The 17,051-nt window shown below is 33.2% G+C and overlaps 1 protein-coding gene across 4 annotated transcripts in view; it reads left to right on the forward strand.

The window, feature by feature from the left end:
• The window catches only part of LOC143055519 (potassium voltage-gated channel subfamily KQT member 1-like), a 128,485-nt gene continuing 111,434 nt past the window's right edge, over nt 1-17,051 (forward strand). For 3 of the 4 annotated variants that reach the window (XM_076228679.1, XM_076228680.1, XM_076228681.1), the window contains exon 1: nt 2-386. The gene's annotated coding sequence lies outside the window, so the exon portion shown is untranslated. Of the gene's footprint in view, nt 387-17,051 lie in introns of all 4 variants that reach the window. The other variant, XM_076228678.1, reaches the window with a different exon arrangement.

The following is a 17,051-nucleotide window of genomic DNA, read 5'->3' on the forward strand; positions in this document are numbered from 1 at the left end:
TCTAACGTATTGAATATCTGTAAAATGAAATCTACGGATTATTCAACCAGACGTGCCTATTCTTAAGCTTCAGACAAACTTCTAAAGAAACATATATCCGTACAGAAGCATTACTCCTTGTCGGAAAATACTTTTATCTTTTTCCGAGAAAAAATAAGTAATTGAACAAGACAAACTGTTATTTCTAGCGCAACATTAGTTAAATAAAAATATTCTCCGATAAAATGATTAAAAAGAAGTTCCATTTGACATGTCTTTTTCACACGTGAGCAGCAGACGGATGCATGTAAAAGCTACTTCCGGAATAATTTTACGCTGTAGATTTTGAAGAGAAAAGGAATAAAAGATTGAATTAGGTCTTATTGATCTGGAAAAACACAGAGACTGTAAGTATGCATTGAATCAAATGTCAAAAAAATGATTTCAATTAATTGCAATTTTTTTTTAGAAATTTTGAACCTTTGTGATGTTATTATTTTGATATTAGGGAGATGTGGTTTGATTGTCAAGGCGACAACAATTTAACAAACTTTAAGATGAAAGGAAAATGATGTCTGCAAGTACTTTTTTTAATAATCTTTTTTTTTTTTTTTTTTTAGTTCTATGGCTAGTTAGATTTCAATTGGTTTGGCGGTTTTTATGTTTTTTTTTAATTTTCGACTTTTCTGCATAAAATTGCTGTACATTTTTCTTTTCTTGATCTTTTCTCATTAAATTATTTGATACATGTCCACATTGTTTTGTTGCTATATTGAACATGAACATTGTTAATCACTCTTCATGAGTTCACATCCCGGCGGAAATTATGCTCGGTGAACGATCCGTTCTAAATTAAAGTTTGAGAAAAGACATAACTTTGTTGTAGTATAGTTGCTTATGTTTTTTTTTTAATTAAAGAAAATATGTGAAAAGGTGCCTTTTAGTACTGTAGAACTAATATGTAGGTCGGTGGAAATAATTTTTCCATGCCAGATTAAAGGAAACTAGATTTGCAATCTTAGGCTATATCAAATAACATTCAGCACTTCAAACGTCTACCTTTTCAGGGACGGATCCAGCCATTTTTAAAAGGGAATCCAACCACATGTCCTTATTCAAGAGTATTGATCTTTAACATTAAGGGGGTTCCAACCCACAAAACGCACCTAGATCCGCCAAGGATTTAAAAAAAAATGTTTCTAATTGAGAGAAAACCAAGTTGGGCCACCATTTTTTACGATCAATGCTTTAGAATAGGGACACATGTTTGGAAAACCCTTTTTATCCTGGATTTGAACCGACGGGAACCCCGTTTAAAAAAACCAGACTGTAGCCGCCCCGGCATATTTGAAAATGTTGACAATATCACCATCGTTAGAGTCGTTTAAATATTTATATTGAGAGTACTACGGTAGTGTTTAACGATCGTGCTTCTCATTGTTGAAGGTCGTATAATTACCTATTATTTCTTACATTTAATTTATTTGAACTTTGGTGCATAGTTGACTTGTCTCATTAGCAATCATGCCACATCTCCTTTTTTATATTATCATGAGTGTCTTGAACGGTTGGCTATTACAGGTAAAACTAAATATTTTTGTAGTTTAAGCTAATTTTGCCCTGATTGAAATATACTGTAAAATGGGAAATTTGCGCTGATATTGCAATTAAGATTAAATCACGATGATACTCCCCCGCGTAAACTTCAACTTTGGGAGAAGAATCCGGGAAAAATAAAACGGGAAAATAACTATCGAAGATGGTTTTGCCCATAGAATCTAGAAACTTGAACTTGAAAATAAAACCAAAAACAAACCAAAACACTTAGCCAGTTAACAGTATTAGAGATGTATGCAACCCTTTTTTTCCAAATATACCAAATTCTAAATCATGATGTTTTATATGTAATAATATTATGCTCGGTCAACAAACATTGATAGGGATAGCAAACATCAAGAAGTAGATCGTCTGATGGAATACAATTTATAACAAAACTTGAAACTATTTGAGCTAATAAAAGGTAATTACGATCTGAAGTAATGGTCAAATTTCCAAAATCCAGAATAGGAAGCCACCTTTTATTATGCCTTTAAAATGTGGTTACATTAGTCGTTTTCCTGTTGATCATTGAGCATACGAAGACAGCTAAGCATCACAGCTGATGATCTCCACGTATTAGACTAAATTCCATTAAATTCCTATTCAGTAATATCTGCGGAAGTTATTATTATTACAACTAAGATTTCGATCGCTTAAAGCAATAACAAAAACTATAAAGTTGGAGGAGTAGAAGAAAATTGCGAATTACGCTTTGTGGATGAGAAATATAGAGAGAGGGTAAACATCTATGGAACAATGTTGCCTTGATTAGGAGATGAATGTAAATTTACTTGGATTTTATTGAAGATAGTGATTAACTCTAACAATATCCAGCATACATTTCTAAATATCAATATTTTTCATCAACAATTACCGGCCACAAGGTTAGGAGTAATCACCAAAGCCTTTTACCTATCTAGCTAAAATCAATCATCTGCTATGTGTTTAACTGAAGCTGGAAATGATATTGTCGAGTAAGATCATTTGGTAGAAATCTTTTTAATTCCCATGACACCGTATGTGGAAGAGAATTGAATTGAATATATCACGTGGTTTGGTAAAAAACATCGGAACTCTTTCCTGAACATGTGTCCTTAACGTTATATTTTACACAGTTGGATAAACTGAATAGACAATTATTGAAAATTTCTTGACACGAAAGTGGCTTCATTTTACACGGATATGACATACTAATGCTAAATTGCTTCTTCAGCAAAACGATCACATATGGTTTAGAGTACAGGTGCACTCCCATCGTCGCGAAAGAGTTTGAGCACCCGGGATAAAATATATATTTAAGTTGTGCAGGTAAATCATTCCTTACATTATATATGATTATAAGAAATAGTTTCTTAAGAAATATTAAAAATCCTCGAAGGAACATTCTTATATCGTTACTAACATTAGAGTGCATGACCCTTTGATGTCTTTCGCCACTCTTTTACTAAAACGAAAAACCATTTTGAGTCAGAATTTACCCTAGATTCAAGCAAATTTACTTTTTTTTTTAAATTATCAAGATCAGAAAGAAAAACCCACTTTTATTTACATTTTAAATATTGGTCGCAGCACAAGTTGATATTGTTTCTACCCAAGCTATAATGAAATAGATTGGGTTAAAATTTACCACGAACGTTAAACAATTAACAGTATACTCATGATAGTTTGCCTTAATCTACACACATTTTATAATATATTGAATGTGTTTAACATTTACAAAAAAAAAAAATAGTTGAATCCGAAGAATAATGTTGCAACAGTCTATATCTATGGTAATCTACGGAGCCCTGTTGGTCTCACACAGATTAAAAGTGTCTGTTAAAGTCCTGCGCTGAAGATGTGTAAATTCTAGCGCCTGAGATGTAAAGTCTAGCGCTAGAGATGTTAAGTCTAGCGCTGGAGATGTAAAGTCCAGCGCTGAAGATGTAAATTCTAGCTCTGGAGATGTACAGTCCAGCGCTGGAGATCTAAAGTCTAGCGCTGGAGATATAAAGTCAAGCGCTGAAGATGTGTAAAATCTAGCGCTGGAGATATACGAAGTCTAGCGCTGGAGATGTAAATTCAAGCGCTGGAGATGTAAAGTCTAGCGCTGAAGATGTAAAATCAAACGCTGGAAATGTAAAGTCTGAAGCTGAAGATGTAAGGTCAAGCGCTGGAGATGTAAAATCAAACGCTGGAGATGTAATGTCTAGCGGTGGAGAAGAAAAGTCCAGCGCTGGAGAAGTAAAATCAAGCGCTGGAGATGTAAAATCAAGCGCTGGAGATGTAAAGTCTGGTGCTGGATATGTAAAGTCAAGCGCTGGAGATGTAAAGTCTAGCGCTGAAGATGTAAAGTCAAGCGCTGGAGATGTAAAGTCTAGCACTGGAGATGTAAAGTCCAGCGCTGAAGATGTAAAGTCTAGCGCTGGAGATGTAAAGTCTAGCGCTAGAGATGTAAAGTCAAGCGCTGGAGATATAAAGTCAAACCACATATTATGGACCTATCATATCTAGTTAATAAGAGTCTAACCTTACCACGAAAACTTGATCCTGGTCACCGACAATGGGTCAAACTGACCTAGTCGACACATGTTAGACAGACATGTACACCTTATGACAGCAAATATTGACCTACCATACCTAGTTCATGTAGTTACTGTCGATGAAACTGACATAATCACAAAAACTTGATTGTGAGGTCAAGGTCAGTTGACATATATCAGACTGACATGTACACCTAAGAATGAATTTCACACTCCAAATATTATTGACCTACCATACCTTGTTACTGAGAAACTGACCTAATCATGATAACTTGACCCTGGTCACTGGACTATGACAATGAGGCCAAGGTCAACCGATATGTGACCGACTGAGAAGCTTATGCCTCAAGTTACATTTGCACCAAATTTGGTGGTCCCAGGTAAAAAAATTCGTGAGATATATGCATTTAAACCAGAGGCTCTGGTTAAAGAAGTAGTTAGTATGTTTTTCTTATAGGGTTCAATGTTAAACTATATTTGGCCATGGAATCCATGTTGGATTTGCAGTTGCCATAAAAATGATCATAAAATTGTCAAATTCAGGGCCATCATTTGATCATTCCTGCATAAAGTAGATTCATTGTACCATATAGATGCTCCAATAGAGCAGTTCACATGTTTTCCCTTATGGTTCTTTGTTAAACTGTCTCGGCCTGTGGCGACCATCTTGGTACTCCAATCAGCACCGAATTCATTAAAATTATTAAGGACTATAATCTGATCATTTATCCATAAACTGGAATCGATATGTCAAAGTTTCTTTGTAAAAGTTGTTTGTACATTTTTTTTCTCCTATATGATTCTATGTTAAATTGTATTTGACCATGGAAGCCCTCTTGGATTTACAGTTGACACCAAAATCATAAAATTTATCAAGAACCTTCATTTGATCATTCATGTATATATTGGATTCATTTTATGATATGTTTTCTAAACCAGAGGCTCTAGAGAGCATGTAATCGTTCACTTGGTTTAAAAGAAAACGGTTTCTCAGTAGAAATAGTTTGCATTTTTCCCATAGGGTTCAATGTTAAACTACATTTTTGTATGTTCGACAGTGGCGACCATCTTGGACTTCCGATCGGCACTAAAATCATAAAATTTATGAAGGACCATTATCTGATCATTCATGCATAAACTGGAATCAAAATGTCACACATCTCCAGCGCTAGACTTTGCATATCTCCAGCGCTAGATTTTACACATCTCCAGCGCTTGACTTTACATCCCAAGCGCTAGACTTTACATCTTAAGCGCTTGACTTTACATCTCCAGCGTTAGACTTTAGATCTCCAGCGCTGGACTGTACATCTCCAGCGCTGGACTTTACATCTCCAGCGCTAGACTTTACATCTTCAGCGCTGGACTTTACATCTCCAGTGCTAGACTTTACATCTCTAGCGCTAGACTTTACATCTCCAGTGCTAGACTTTACACATCTTCAGCGCTGGACTTTAAAAGACACTTTATAATCTGTGTGAGACCAACAGGGCTTCGTCGTAATCTATATATATCTAAGAAAATGTCAATATAAACAGTTTTAAAGTAATAAAAGTTATTCTGAAGGGTGTCTTGAAATGTTAACTCGGCCGACTCTCCCACAAACCGAAGGAAGTATTAACCCGCCATTAAAATGTACAGCTAAAACTCAAAACTTTGCCTAGATCACAAATTCTACCAGCACCTACATAACTATTTCGTCTGTGTAGGAATTCTTATCTATTTAAACGCATTTTATTTGTTATGTATAATAAAATGAAAATTCTTAAAACACATAAATTTGCTTTAAAAATTGACATGTCATTTTTTAAATACATATATGTCATGAAATAGATATAAACATGCATAAACTTTTAAATTGCAACTACGCTGACAAATGAAAAAATACTAAATTCAAATGATAATTTTGATAAAAATTATAGTTTAACATAACGTGGATTTATTTGCCTCATATGTCTACTACAGCCCAAGGGCGTCGTCCGATTATATTGAGTGGGATGTATAAATGGTAAGTCACATCCATTTAGTTCTGAAGGATGCGATGCATACATGCACAGTAACGTTAGTTTATCTTTGCGGGATGGATTAGTACGGAGTCACGTCTGTTTTTGGTGGTGGATCGATGTACATCCACAGTAACGTTCGTTTATCTTTGCGGGATGGATGATTACGAAGTTACGTCTGTTTTGATGGGGGTGTATCAACACATAACCGCATTAGTTCATCTTTGCGGGATGGATGAGTACGAAGTCATGCACGTTTGTTTTTGGTGGGGGATGTATAAACACACAATCCTGCTCGTTTATCTGTTTGGGGTTTTAATAGGACAGTCACGCCCGTTTGAATTTACGTGATAGTAACATATCAAATCCTTTTTGATTTAAGAATTCACAAGGAGTTGGTCCGGTAAGGGCAGATTTTGGCCTCACAATTTAAGTTCATCTGACGAAAGATTTTGAACACTTTTTAAACGCTTAAGTGTCTATTTCAGTTGATTCAATTAGTTTATGTGAAAGATTTTAACTGATTAAGTAATTAAAACCGCTCAAATTCAAGCTTAAATATGAAAAATCTATCAAAATGCCAAAAATGTCACTTTTCAGATGTTTTTTTTTGGGTCAAAAATGAAAGTGGCCACATCTGTGTTCATCCTCAACCTTTATATATGTTATGTCATAAAAAACAACTCACAATAATAAAAACGAACACAAATGCGGCCATTTTCATTTAAGACGGAAACCGTCTAAAATTTAACTGAAAAAATTGTGAAGATTTCAGTAATTTAGCATGACTTAATGATACTAGTACCCTATATTTTCATTGTATTGTCAAAAACAGCCCATATTTATGTAGCAGAGGCATTCTACTTTCCAATAAATAACTAAAAGTTTACATTTGAACAATTTTGTAAATCTGCTATATTTTGGGGCCAAAAAGGGGTCTTACTGGAATTACTCCTTAACTCAAAGACTCCCAATTTAAACTTTAAATGACTCTTTAAAGTTTAAGTTTCGAGACTCAGAAATGTAGGTTTTACAAATATTTTTTCTAGGGATATTAGTTTATTTAAACTAAGCCGATTTAATTATAAAATAAATGGATACACGAAATATTATGCAAAATTATAGGTCAGTGACCCAGTAAACACATCCATATTCTATAACCTTTCCAGGATTCCCTCACAAACGCGAACAATTCAGTGGATATATTTCGCTGATCTACGAATACTTCATTAGGAGAGATCGATTACGGGGAGGGACTGAATAATTCCGGTAAGGATGCCCTTGGTTCTATTTATTTGTATCGCGACGCGCTCTACTATTGTACAGCGAAATATATATATTGACGTAGTGAGAAAGTTAATTTGGCAGCATTGTCTATGGAACATGTGAAAAAATGTGAACCAAGAAAACAAATCTAACGGACCAATTACATTCAAATATTTGTAGATATGGAGATAATATAAGAATTGAAAATGCATGCAGTGTGGACTAAGAAAGTCAAATTCATAAAATCCTGCAAATTGTACCAAATGTTATCATATGAAGATATTATCCTAGCACTAGCCAGAAAAATCCATTAAGTTGATTAACATGATTAATGCATTTTTAAAATTTGTTCATTGTCACAGAATCACTTACAAAATCTTTTATCTTCAGCTTGAGCTACAGCAACTTTTGTTGTTGACGCTAGAACGTGCTGTTATTATCATTTCGAGGAGTCGCTGTATTATTTCTATCTCATTGTATATCATTTCATCAAATGATTTTAAAGTACAGTGAAACTTGTTTAAACTGAACCTCTTCGGGACTTAAAATTTTGTTCGGTGTTTGCCGAAGTTCGGTTTTATCATGTTCACAATTTGATATGACAGTGCTTAATAACTTGATTGGTTTATACAGGTTTCCGGTTTATGCAGGATTCAGTTAAGGTGATACCTAACACTACAGGGAGATAACTCTGTAAAGTCAACCTAACGTTTTAATTACGTTGTGTTGTAAAAGGAATATTAAGCTTCTCAATGGTCAAAATTGGTGTTTGTCAAATTGCTATATAACCAGTGTAATTTTTCTGACAAAACGGTTGGTTCAAAATTTTTAAAATTTTTATATTTTTGTTTGAGTGTCAAAGTAAATACTTAAACAAAATTTGATGAAAATTAAACGAGCCAAATTTATTTTAGTGAAAGTGTTGGGTACCACTTTAAGTCAGGTTAACGTTTCACTGTATCTGATTAATTGTAATTTACTTCTGATTCCAAATCTGCTTCACTCTGTTGAACCAATGATATTATATTAACAATGACAAAATATTTCTAGATATGTTATGTGAATTGTATTAGTCTAAAGATTTCCAAGATTTCATTACGTAAAATTCCATCTTCTGATCATATGCGTGTTATCGCGAGATTATGATGAGCGCTCGTCAGACGTTGAAGCAGTACAATTTAATTTGTCGATGATTTTATTGTATAAATGCACTGTCGCGTTGATCTTACTCTGTTTGTAAATGCAATGGATATTTTATCATACCCAGATTACGTAGCACTATTTGTCGGTATATTACACAACATGTACTACGGTGCTTGTTTTGACTTTTTCGTTATTTTATAAAGTACTCGATGAGTATGTTGGTCTGTTTTGTATAGCATGGATTTCATATTAACAAAAAAGTGTGTCTTTTATGTTGTAATGTTACACTGCAGAGCAATGTTTGGTAGGTTGATGCCTGTAAAAACGTTAAAACACGCTGCAATGTTATGCCTTTGTCCTTATTCAGAGGCCTGATGTTATATATAGATATATATGATATAGATGAGGTAGTTGGTTTTCCTGTTTGGATTGTCTTACACTAGTCGTTTGGGACTAGTTATAGCTTACTATTTCTTGTGAGCAAAAGCTTTATGTAGAAGTCAGTATTTTGACCTATAATTGTTTACTTTTTTACATACTGTAACTTGGATGGAGAGTAGTCCCATTGGCACTCATACCACATCTTCTTGTTTATACTGACGCATTTGTAAGGAATAAGGCTTTGAAGACTCTTTCAATCGGAGGATTGACTCAGAGAGTATTGTATTATAACAGAAATTTTGGCTATTGAAAATCAAAACAGAAAAAGGTGACAAATACTTTATAGTTATCTAAGGTACCAGGATTATAATTTAGTACGCCAAACGCGCGTTTCGTCTACATAAGACTAATCAGTGACGCTCATATCAAAATATTTATATAGCCAAACAAGTACAAAGTTGAAGAGCATATAAAGATCATAACTATGGTTAAGTTTACCTTCAGACCGCTTGGTCATCGGTCTAATAAACATTGAGTTCGTCTATTGAAATGTAAAATGTTAAAATGCCCAAACACAGTATGAACGAACCCATTTACTGATTTGAGTGTAACAGCGTGCGCTTCTTTCCATTGAAATTGTTTTAACATATTGATATTTACGTACAATAAGTCTCATATGGGATATATTTATAAGGTAAATATACTATCCTTTTTAGTTCCACTGAAATTGTTTAACACATTGCCATTAACGTACAATGCGGACTCGTATGAAAAAAGATACTTTCAGAGTATAGCATATGACAATTCCCTCAACCAATACACCGCGTGCTTTGTCATTTTAATTGTAAAACTGATGTCGGAGCAGAAACGATTTCTGTTTTCCTAACACTGACATACAATGCAGCCTTGAACGAGGATCTAATAAGTTGAATATACTATACTTTTTTGTTGTTGCGTTGAGAAAGAATTAATAGTGCTTTGACAGAATAGCAGATGACAATTCCCTCAGTCGATTTACCGCGTGCTTTGTCATTTTAATTGCAAAACACATGTCAGAGCCGACACAATTTCTGTAATAATAGCTTTGTTTCTTTTTCAATTTGAGATATGTATTCAGAAACAATGAAACGCTGTCAGGTAAATGATCTAACAAAGGATGTCACTATTCGCACTGAAACAGCTACAACATAGTTGTATATTACCAGTAAATAAAAAGGCATATAACTCGATAAAAAATTTGAATAGGACTCGATGGTGCTGTAAAAACAAAGGATTGAGAGATTCATATTTGCAAAATTTTACATTTTATTTGTATTTGTTCAACATGTTTAAATTAGATACAGTTATGGATCTAGTTTAAGACGACTTGTAACCAATTTTACATTGAAATAAAAAATCTATCAAAGTATATGTTACTGTGTAGGTAAAACTTGATAAATTGATTGAATAAGTATGTTTATTTGAAATAATTGTTCAATAAGGCCACACCAATTTAATTTCTTGTTCTACGGATTTTTGGACTCCAAAATGTGGGGCGAGCGAGCGATTTGAAAATTTTAATAAAAAATGTTTAGGCGAGCGATTAATTTTTTTTTATAAACATAAAAAAGTAGGTTTTGACATTAATTAAAACTTGATTTATCACTTGTACATAAATTTCTATAATTTATGAGGTAATTTTTCCCTGTTCACCAATAAATAACTGAATAATTAAATCTGGTCTATGTATGTGTGACTGACAATGAGACAATTCTCCATCCAAGTCATAATCAGTTTGGGAACAACCCCTTAATTTTATAAATATCCCTTTTATGAGGGGTCAATATAAGCTAAGTAAGTACAGAAAGTCCCTGATATAAGTTATAATATATTTTTTTTTGTAAAAATAACACTTTTTAGTACAAAAGGGTTCATATTTTCCCAATGAACTATGTCAAAGAACTATGTATCTATCTGGTATTATTAAATGGTCAAAACATGTCCAAGAATTTTGTAATATTCCTGGACTTTTACCATGTTAACATATTTACTTTAACAGTTCAATATTATTCAAAATAAGTGGAACCCTCTTTTAGAAAAGTGGTTTAAAATATGATGTATTTCTCCTCTTTTTGAGTAAACAATTCTAAGTTTTCAAAGGTTTTTTAGTAGCACTATACAAATTCTTGGTATTTCATTTTTCATTTTTACATCAGTAAAATGACCCCTTATCTGAGGGAGGGTTGCTCCAAACCTGATAATGACAAACACAGGTCAAAGTACGGACTTTTACACAGGGCTTTGATACAGACCGTCATCAAACAGCAAGCTATAAAGGACCCTAAAATTATTAGTGTACATAATTCGAACAGGAAAACCAACGATCTAATTTATATATCCAAACCGGCAAACGGAAAAATACCAATGAACCGCATCAACAAACGACAACTGCTGAACGACAGGCCCCTGAATCAATCAGGACAGGTGCATGAACATGCAGCGGCTATGGATAGTTTTGTTTCGCCAGCATACAATTTAATTGCAAAATAATTGCAGTTGAAGGCAAATCCTTCAGAAGTTCTTTGTACTTTATTCTAAAAACGAACATTTTTTGATAGGGAATATGAGTAAGGGGGAAAGAAACCAACGTTTTGTTTTTTACAGGTATTTCCGCTGTTATATATTTATATCGGAGCACTCCCGCTTTGGATTAATTGGTTTCATGCTGAAACAAATATTCTAACAGATATTTACACAGTGTGTTGGGGTGCTTATAGGTTTAAAATCGTTATATACAGGTTTAGACTGTGATTTTAAAAACAAATGTTGATATTTTTTTTTATATCATTTACAAAACAACGGTGCGGGAAATGGACATGATTACATTTCCGGATGCGGGAAGCGGGAATATAAAAAAAATAAAAAAAATCTGTTTTGAAAAAAATAGGTGCGGACGGGTCCGTCGAACAAGGAATTAAATTGGTGTGGCCTTAGTTTATCTTTGCGGGATGGATTAGTACGGAGTCACGTCTGTTTTTGATGGGGTGTATAAACACATAACCACTTTAGTTTATCTTTGCGGGATGTATGAGTACGAAGTCATGCACGTTTGTTTTTGATGGGGGATGTATAAACACACAATCCCGCTCGTTTATCTGTTTGGGGTTTTAAAAGGACAGTCACGCCCGTTTGAATTTACGTGATACTAACATATCAAATCCTTTTTGATTTAAGAATTCACAAGGAGTTGGTCCGGTAAGGGCAGATTTTGGCTTCACAATTTAAGTTCATCTGACGAAAGATTTTGAACACTTTTTAAACGCTTAAGTGTTTATTTCAGTTGATTCAATTAGTTTATGTGAAAGATTTTAACTGATTAAGTAATTAAAACCGCTCAAATTCAAGCTTAAATATGAAAAATCTATCAAAATGCCAAAAATGTCACTTTTCAGATTTTTTTTTTGGTCAAAAATGAAAGTGGCCACATCTGTGTTCATCCTCAACCTTTATATATGTTATGTATTATCATCAAAAACAACTCACATTTCAATAATAAGAATGAATACAAATGCGGCCACTTTCATTTAAGACGGAAACCGTTTAAAATTTAACTGAAAAAATTGTGAAGATTTCAGTAATTTAGCATGACTTAATGATACTAGTACCCTATATTTTCATTGTATTGTCAAAAACAGCCCATATTTATGTAGCAGAGGCATTCAACTTTCCAATAAATAACTAAAAGTTTACATTTGAACAATTTTGTAAATCTGCTATATTTTGGGGCCAAAAAAGGGTCTTACTGGAATTACTCTTTAACTCCAAGACTCCCAATTTTTAAACTTTAAATGACTCTTTAAAGTTTAAGTTTCGAGACTCAGAAATGTAGGTTTTACAAATATTTTTTCTAGGGATATTAGTTGCATTTAAACTAAGCCGATTTAATTATAAAATAAGTGGATACACGAAATATTACGCAAAATTATAGGTCAGTGACCCAGTAAACACATCCATATTCTATAACCTTTCCAGGATTCCCTCATAAACGCGAACAATTCAGTGGATATATTCCGCTGATCTACGAATACTTCATTAGGAGAGATCGATTACGGGGAGGGACTGAATAATTCCGGTAAGGATGCCCTTGGTTCTATTTATTTGTATCGCGACGCGCTCTACTATTGTACAGCGAAATATATATATTGACGTAGTGAGAAAGTTAATTTGGCAGCATTGTCTATGGAACATGTGAAAAAATGTGAACCAAGAAAACAAATCTAACGGACCAATTACATTCAAATATTTGTAGATATGGAGATAATATAAGAGTTGAAAATGCATGCAGTGTGGACTATGAAAGTCAATTCATAAAATCCTGCAAATTGTACCAAGTGTTATCATATGAAGATATTATCCAAGCACTAGCCAGAAAAATCCATTAAGTTGATTAACATGATTAATGCATTTTTAAAATTTGTTCATTGTCACAGAATCACTTACAAAATCTTTTATCTTCAGCTTGAGCTACAGCAACTTTTGTTGTTGACGCTAGAACGTGCTGTTATTATCATTTCGAGGAGTCGCTGTATTATTTCTATCTCATTGTATATCATTTCATCAAATGATTTTAAAGTACAGTGAAACCCGTTTAAACTGAACCTCTTCGGGACTTAAAATTTTGTTCGGTGTTTGCCGAAGTTCGGTTTTATCATGTTCACAATTTGATATGACAGTGCTTAATAACTTGATTGGTTTATACAGGTTTCCGGTTTATGCAGGATTCAGTTAAGGTGGTACCTAACACTACAGGGAATTAACTCTGTAAAGTCAGCCTAACGTTTTAATTACGTTGTGTTGTCAAAGGAATATTAAGCTTCTCAATGTTCAAAATTGGTGTTTGTCAAATTGCTATATAACCAGTGTAATTTTTCTGACAAAACGGTTGGTTCAAAATTTTTAAATTTTTTATATTTTTGTTTGAGTGTCAAAGTAAATACTTAAACAAAATTTGATGAAAATTAAACGAGCCAAATTTATTTTAGTGAAAGTGTTGGGTACCACTTTAAGTCAGGTTAATGTTTCACTGTATCTGATTAATTGTAATTTACTTTTGATTCCAAATCTGCTTCACTCTGTTGAACCAATGATATTATATTAACAATGACAAAATATTTCTAGATATGTTATGTGAATTGTATTAGTCTAAAGGTTTCCAAGATTTCATTACGTAAAATTCCATCTTCTGATCATATGCGTGTTATCGCGAGATTATGATGAGCGCTCGTCAGACGTTGAAGCAGTACAATTTAATTTGTCGATGATTTTATTGTATAAATGCACTGTCGCGTTGATCTTACTCTGAATGTAAATGCAATGGATATTTTATCATACCCAGATTACGTAGCACTATTTGTCTGTATATTACACAACATGTACTACGGTGCTTGTTTTGACTTTTTCGTTATTTTATAAAGTACTCGATGAGTGTGTTGGTCTGTTTTGTATAGCATGGATTTCATATTAACAAAAAAGTGTGTCTTTTATGTTGTAATGTTACACTGCAGAGCAATGTTTGGTAGGTTGATGCCTGTAAAAACGTTAAAACACGCTGCAATGTTATGCCTTTGTCCTTATTCAGAGGCCTGATGTTATATATAGATATATATGATATAGATGAGGTAGTTGGTTTTCCTGTTTGGATTGTCTTACACTAGTCGTTTGGGACTAGTTATAGCTTACTATTTCTTGTGAGCAAAAGCTTTATGTAGAAGTCAGTATTTTGACCTATAATTGTTTACTTTTTTACATACTGTAACTTGGATGGAGAGTACTCCCATTGGCACTCATACCACATCTTCTTGTTTATACTGACGCATTTGTAAGGAATAAGGCTTTGAAGACTCTTTCAATCGGAGGATTGACTCAGAGAGTATTGTATTATAACAGAAATTTTGACTATTGAAAATAAAAACAGAAAAAGGTGACAAATACTTTATAGTTATCAAAGGTACCAGGATTATAATTTAGTACGCCAGACGCGCGTTTCGTCTACATAAGACTAATCAGTGACGCTCATATCGAAATATTTATAAAGCCAAACAAGTACAAAGTTGAAGAGCATATAAAGATCATAACTATGGTTAAGTTAACCTGCAGACCGCTTGGTCATCGGTCTAATAAACATTGAGTTCGTCTATTGAAATGTAAAATGTTAAAATGCCCAAACACAGTATGAACGAACCCATTTACTGATTTGAGTGTAGCAGCGTGCGCTTCTTTCCATTGAAATTGTTTAAACATATTGATATTTACGTACAATAAGTCTCATATGGGATATATTTATAAGGTAAATATACTATCCTTTTTAGTTCCACTGAAATTGTTTAACACATTGCCATTAACGTACAATGCGGACTCGTATAAAAAAAGATACTTTCAGAGTATAGCATATGACATTTCCCTCAACCAATACACCGCGTGCTTTGTCATTTTAATTGTAAAACAGATGTCGGAGCAGAAACGATTTCTGTTTTCCTAACACTGACGTCCAATGCAGCCTTGAACGAGGATCTAATAAGTTGAATATACTATACTTTTTTGTTGTTGCGTTGAGAAAGAATAAATATTGCTTTGAGAGAATAACAGATGACAATTCCCTCAGCCGATATGCCGCGTGCTTTGTGATTTTAATTGCAAAACATATGTCAGAGCCGACACGATTTCTGTAATAATAGCTATGTTTTTTTTTCAATTTGAGATATATATTCAGAAACAATGAAACGCTGTCAGGTAAATGATCTAACAAAGGATGTCACTATTCGCACTGAAACCGCTACACCATAGTTTTATATTATCAGTATAAAAAGGCATAGAACTCGATAAACAATTTAAATAGGACTAGACGGTGCTGTTAAAACAAAGGATTGAGAGCTTCATATTTGCAAATTTTCCATTTTATTTGTGTTTGTTCAACATTTTCAAATTAAATACACTTATGGATCTAGTTTAAGACGACTTGTAATCAATTTTACTTTGAAATAAAGAATCTATCAAAGTATATGTTATCTTTATAAATTAATTGAATAAGTATGTTTATTTGAAATAATTGGTCAATAAAAAACAACATTATATTCATTTAATTTGTAGCAATCAATATAATAACTATGTACCTTAATAAGATATAATGGGAAGAGTACAGTTATTTGAAAATAATTGGTTTCAAATCGTAAATATTATACTTTAAAATTTCATTTGTATAGAATTATTGGACATCATATCGACAAATACGGAATAAAGTTATTTTCGTTTATAGTGTAGACTAAATTATAAGGCAGAATATCTTGCTATGAGGTATTGGTTTTGTTCGCGTTAAAGGCCGTCAAATGACCTACATCTACGTCAGTTGATCTCTGGTGGATAGTTTTCTCATTGGCAATCATGCCATGTCTTCTTATTTTATTAAGATAAAGTACCTAATATGATGTTTAAATTTTGTGTATTATACCGGACTCGATAATCTCATTATTTAAGTGTAAATATGGCAAAATAAGTTTCATTTTCCTCCATTTTCTGAATAATAGATAGTTTTCAATATGAAATAATTTCATTTTTCATTTTTGCACAGAAAAAGGGCAACAGTAAAAAACTGATACAGAAAACTAGAATAGAGAATAATCGAGTGCTGAAATATACAGATAAAAACAAAATGGCTGAAAGAAGTAAAGAATACATAACGAAGGACCCTATCCAGGCCCTTTCATATTTTTACTAGATGTTTAAGCAGCATATTGTCTTATTTCCAATCATATGACCAAAACATGAATTCAGGACAATATAATTAATGAAATATTTATTTTGACCAATATTCGATTTTGTTTCTCCAATTGGTATTGAGTATTTATTCATCTAGAAACATTAGATGAATGAAACGTATGAATTGTCTTTCCAATACAACTTAATTAATTATAGTTTCGGGTGCCCTCCAACGCAAAAACATGTGAAATTTGACGAAATCTGCAATATCAAATCAGAACTGTCTGGTGTTCTGTAGCGCTAACATTTTGATTTAGTTTGTGGAATTAATCTGCATTGGTGAAGTACATGCAAACAATTAAAGATCAAGTAAAATATAAATACAATGGAAACAACACTGTAACAATCTCTTGGATCAGAACCGCAC

This window comes from Mytilus galloprovincialis, chromosome 12 (assembly GCF_965363235.1).
Source record: "Mytilus galloprovincialis chromosome 12, xbMytGall1.hap1.1, whole genome shotgun sequence".
NCBI classification, from domain to species: Eukaryota; Metazoa; Mollusca; class Bivalvia; order Mytilida; family Mytilidae; genus Mytilus; species Mytilus galloprovincialis.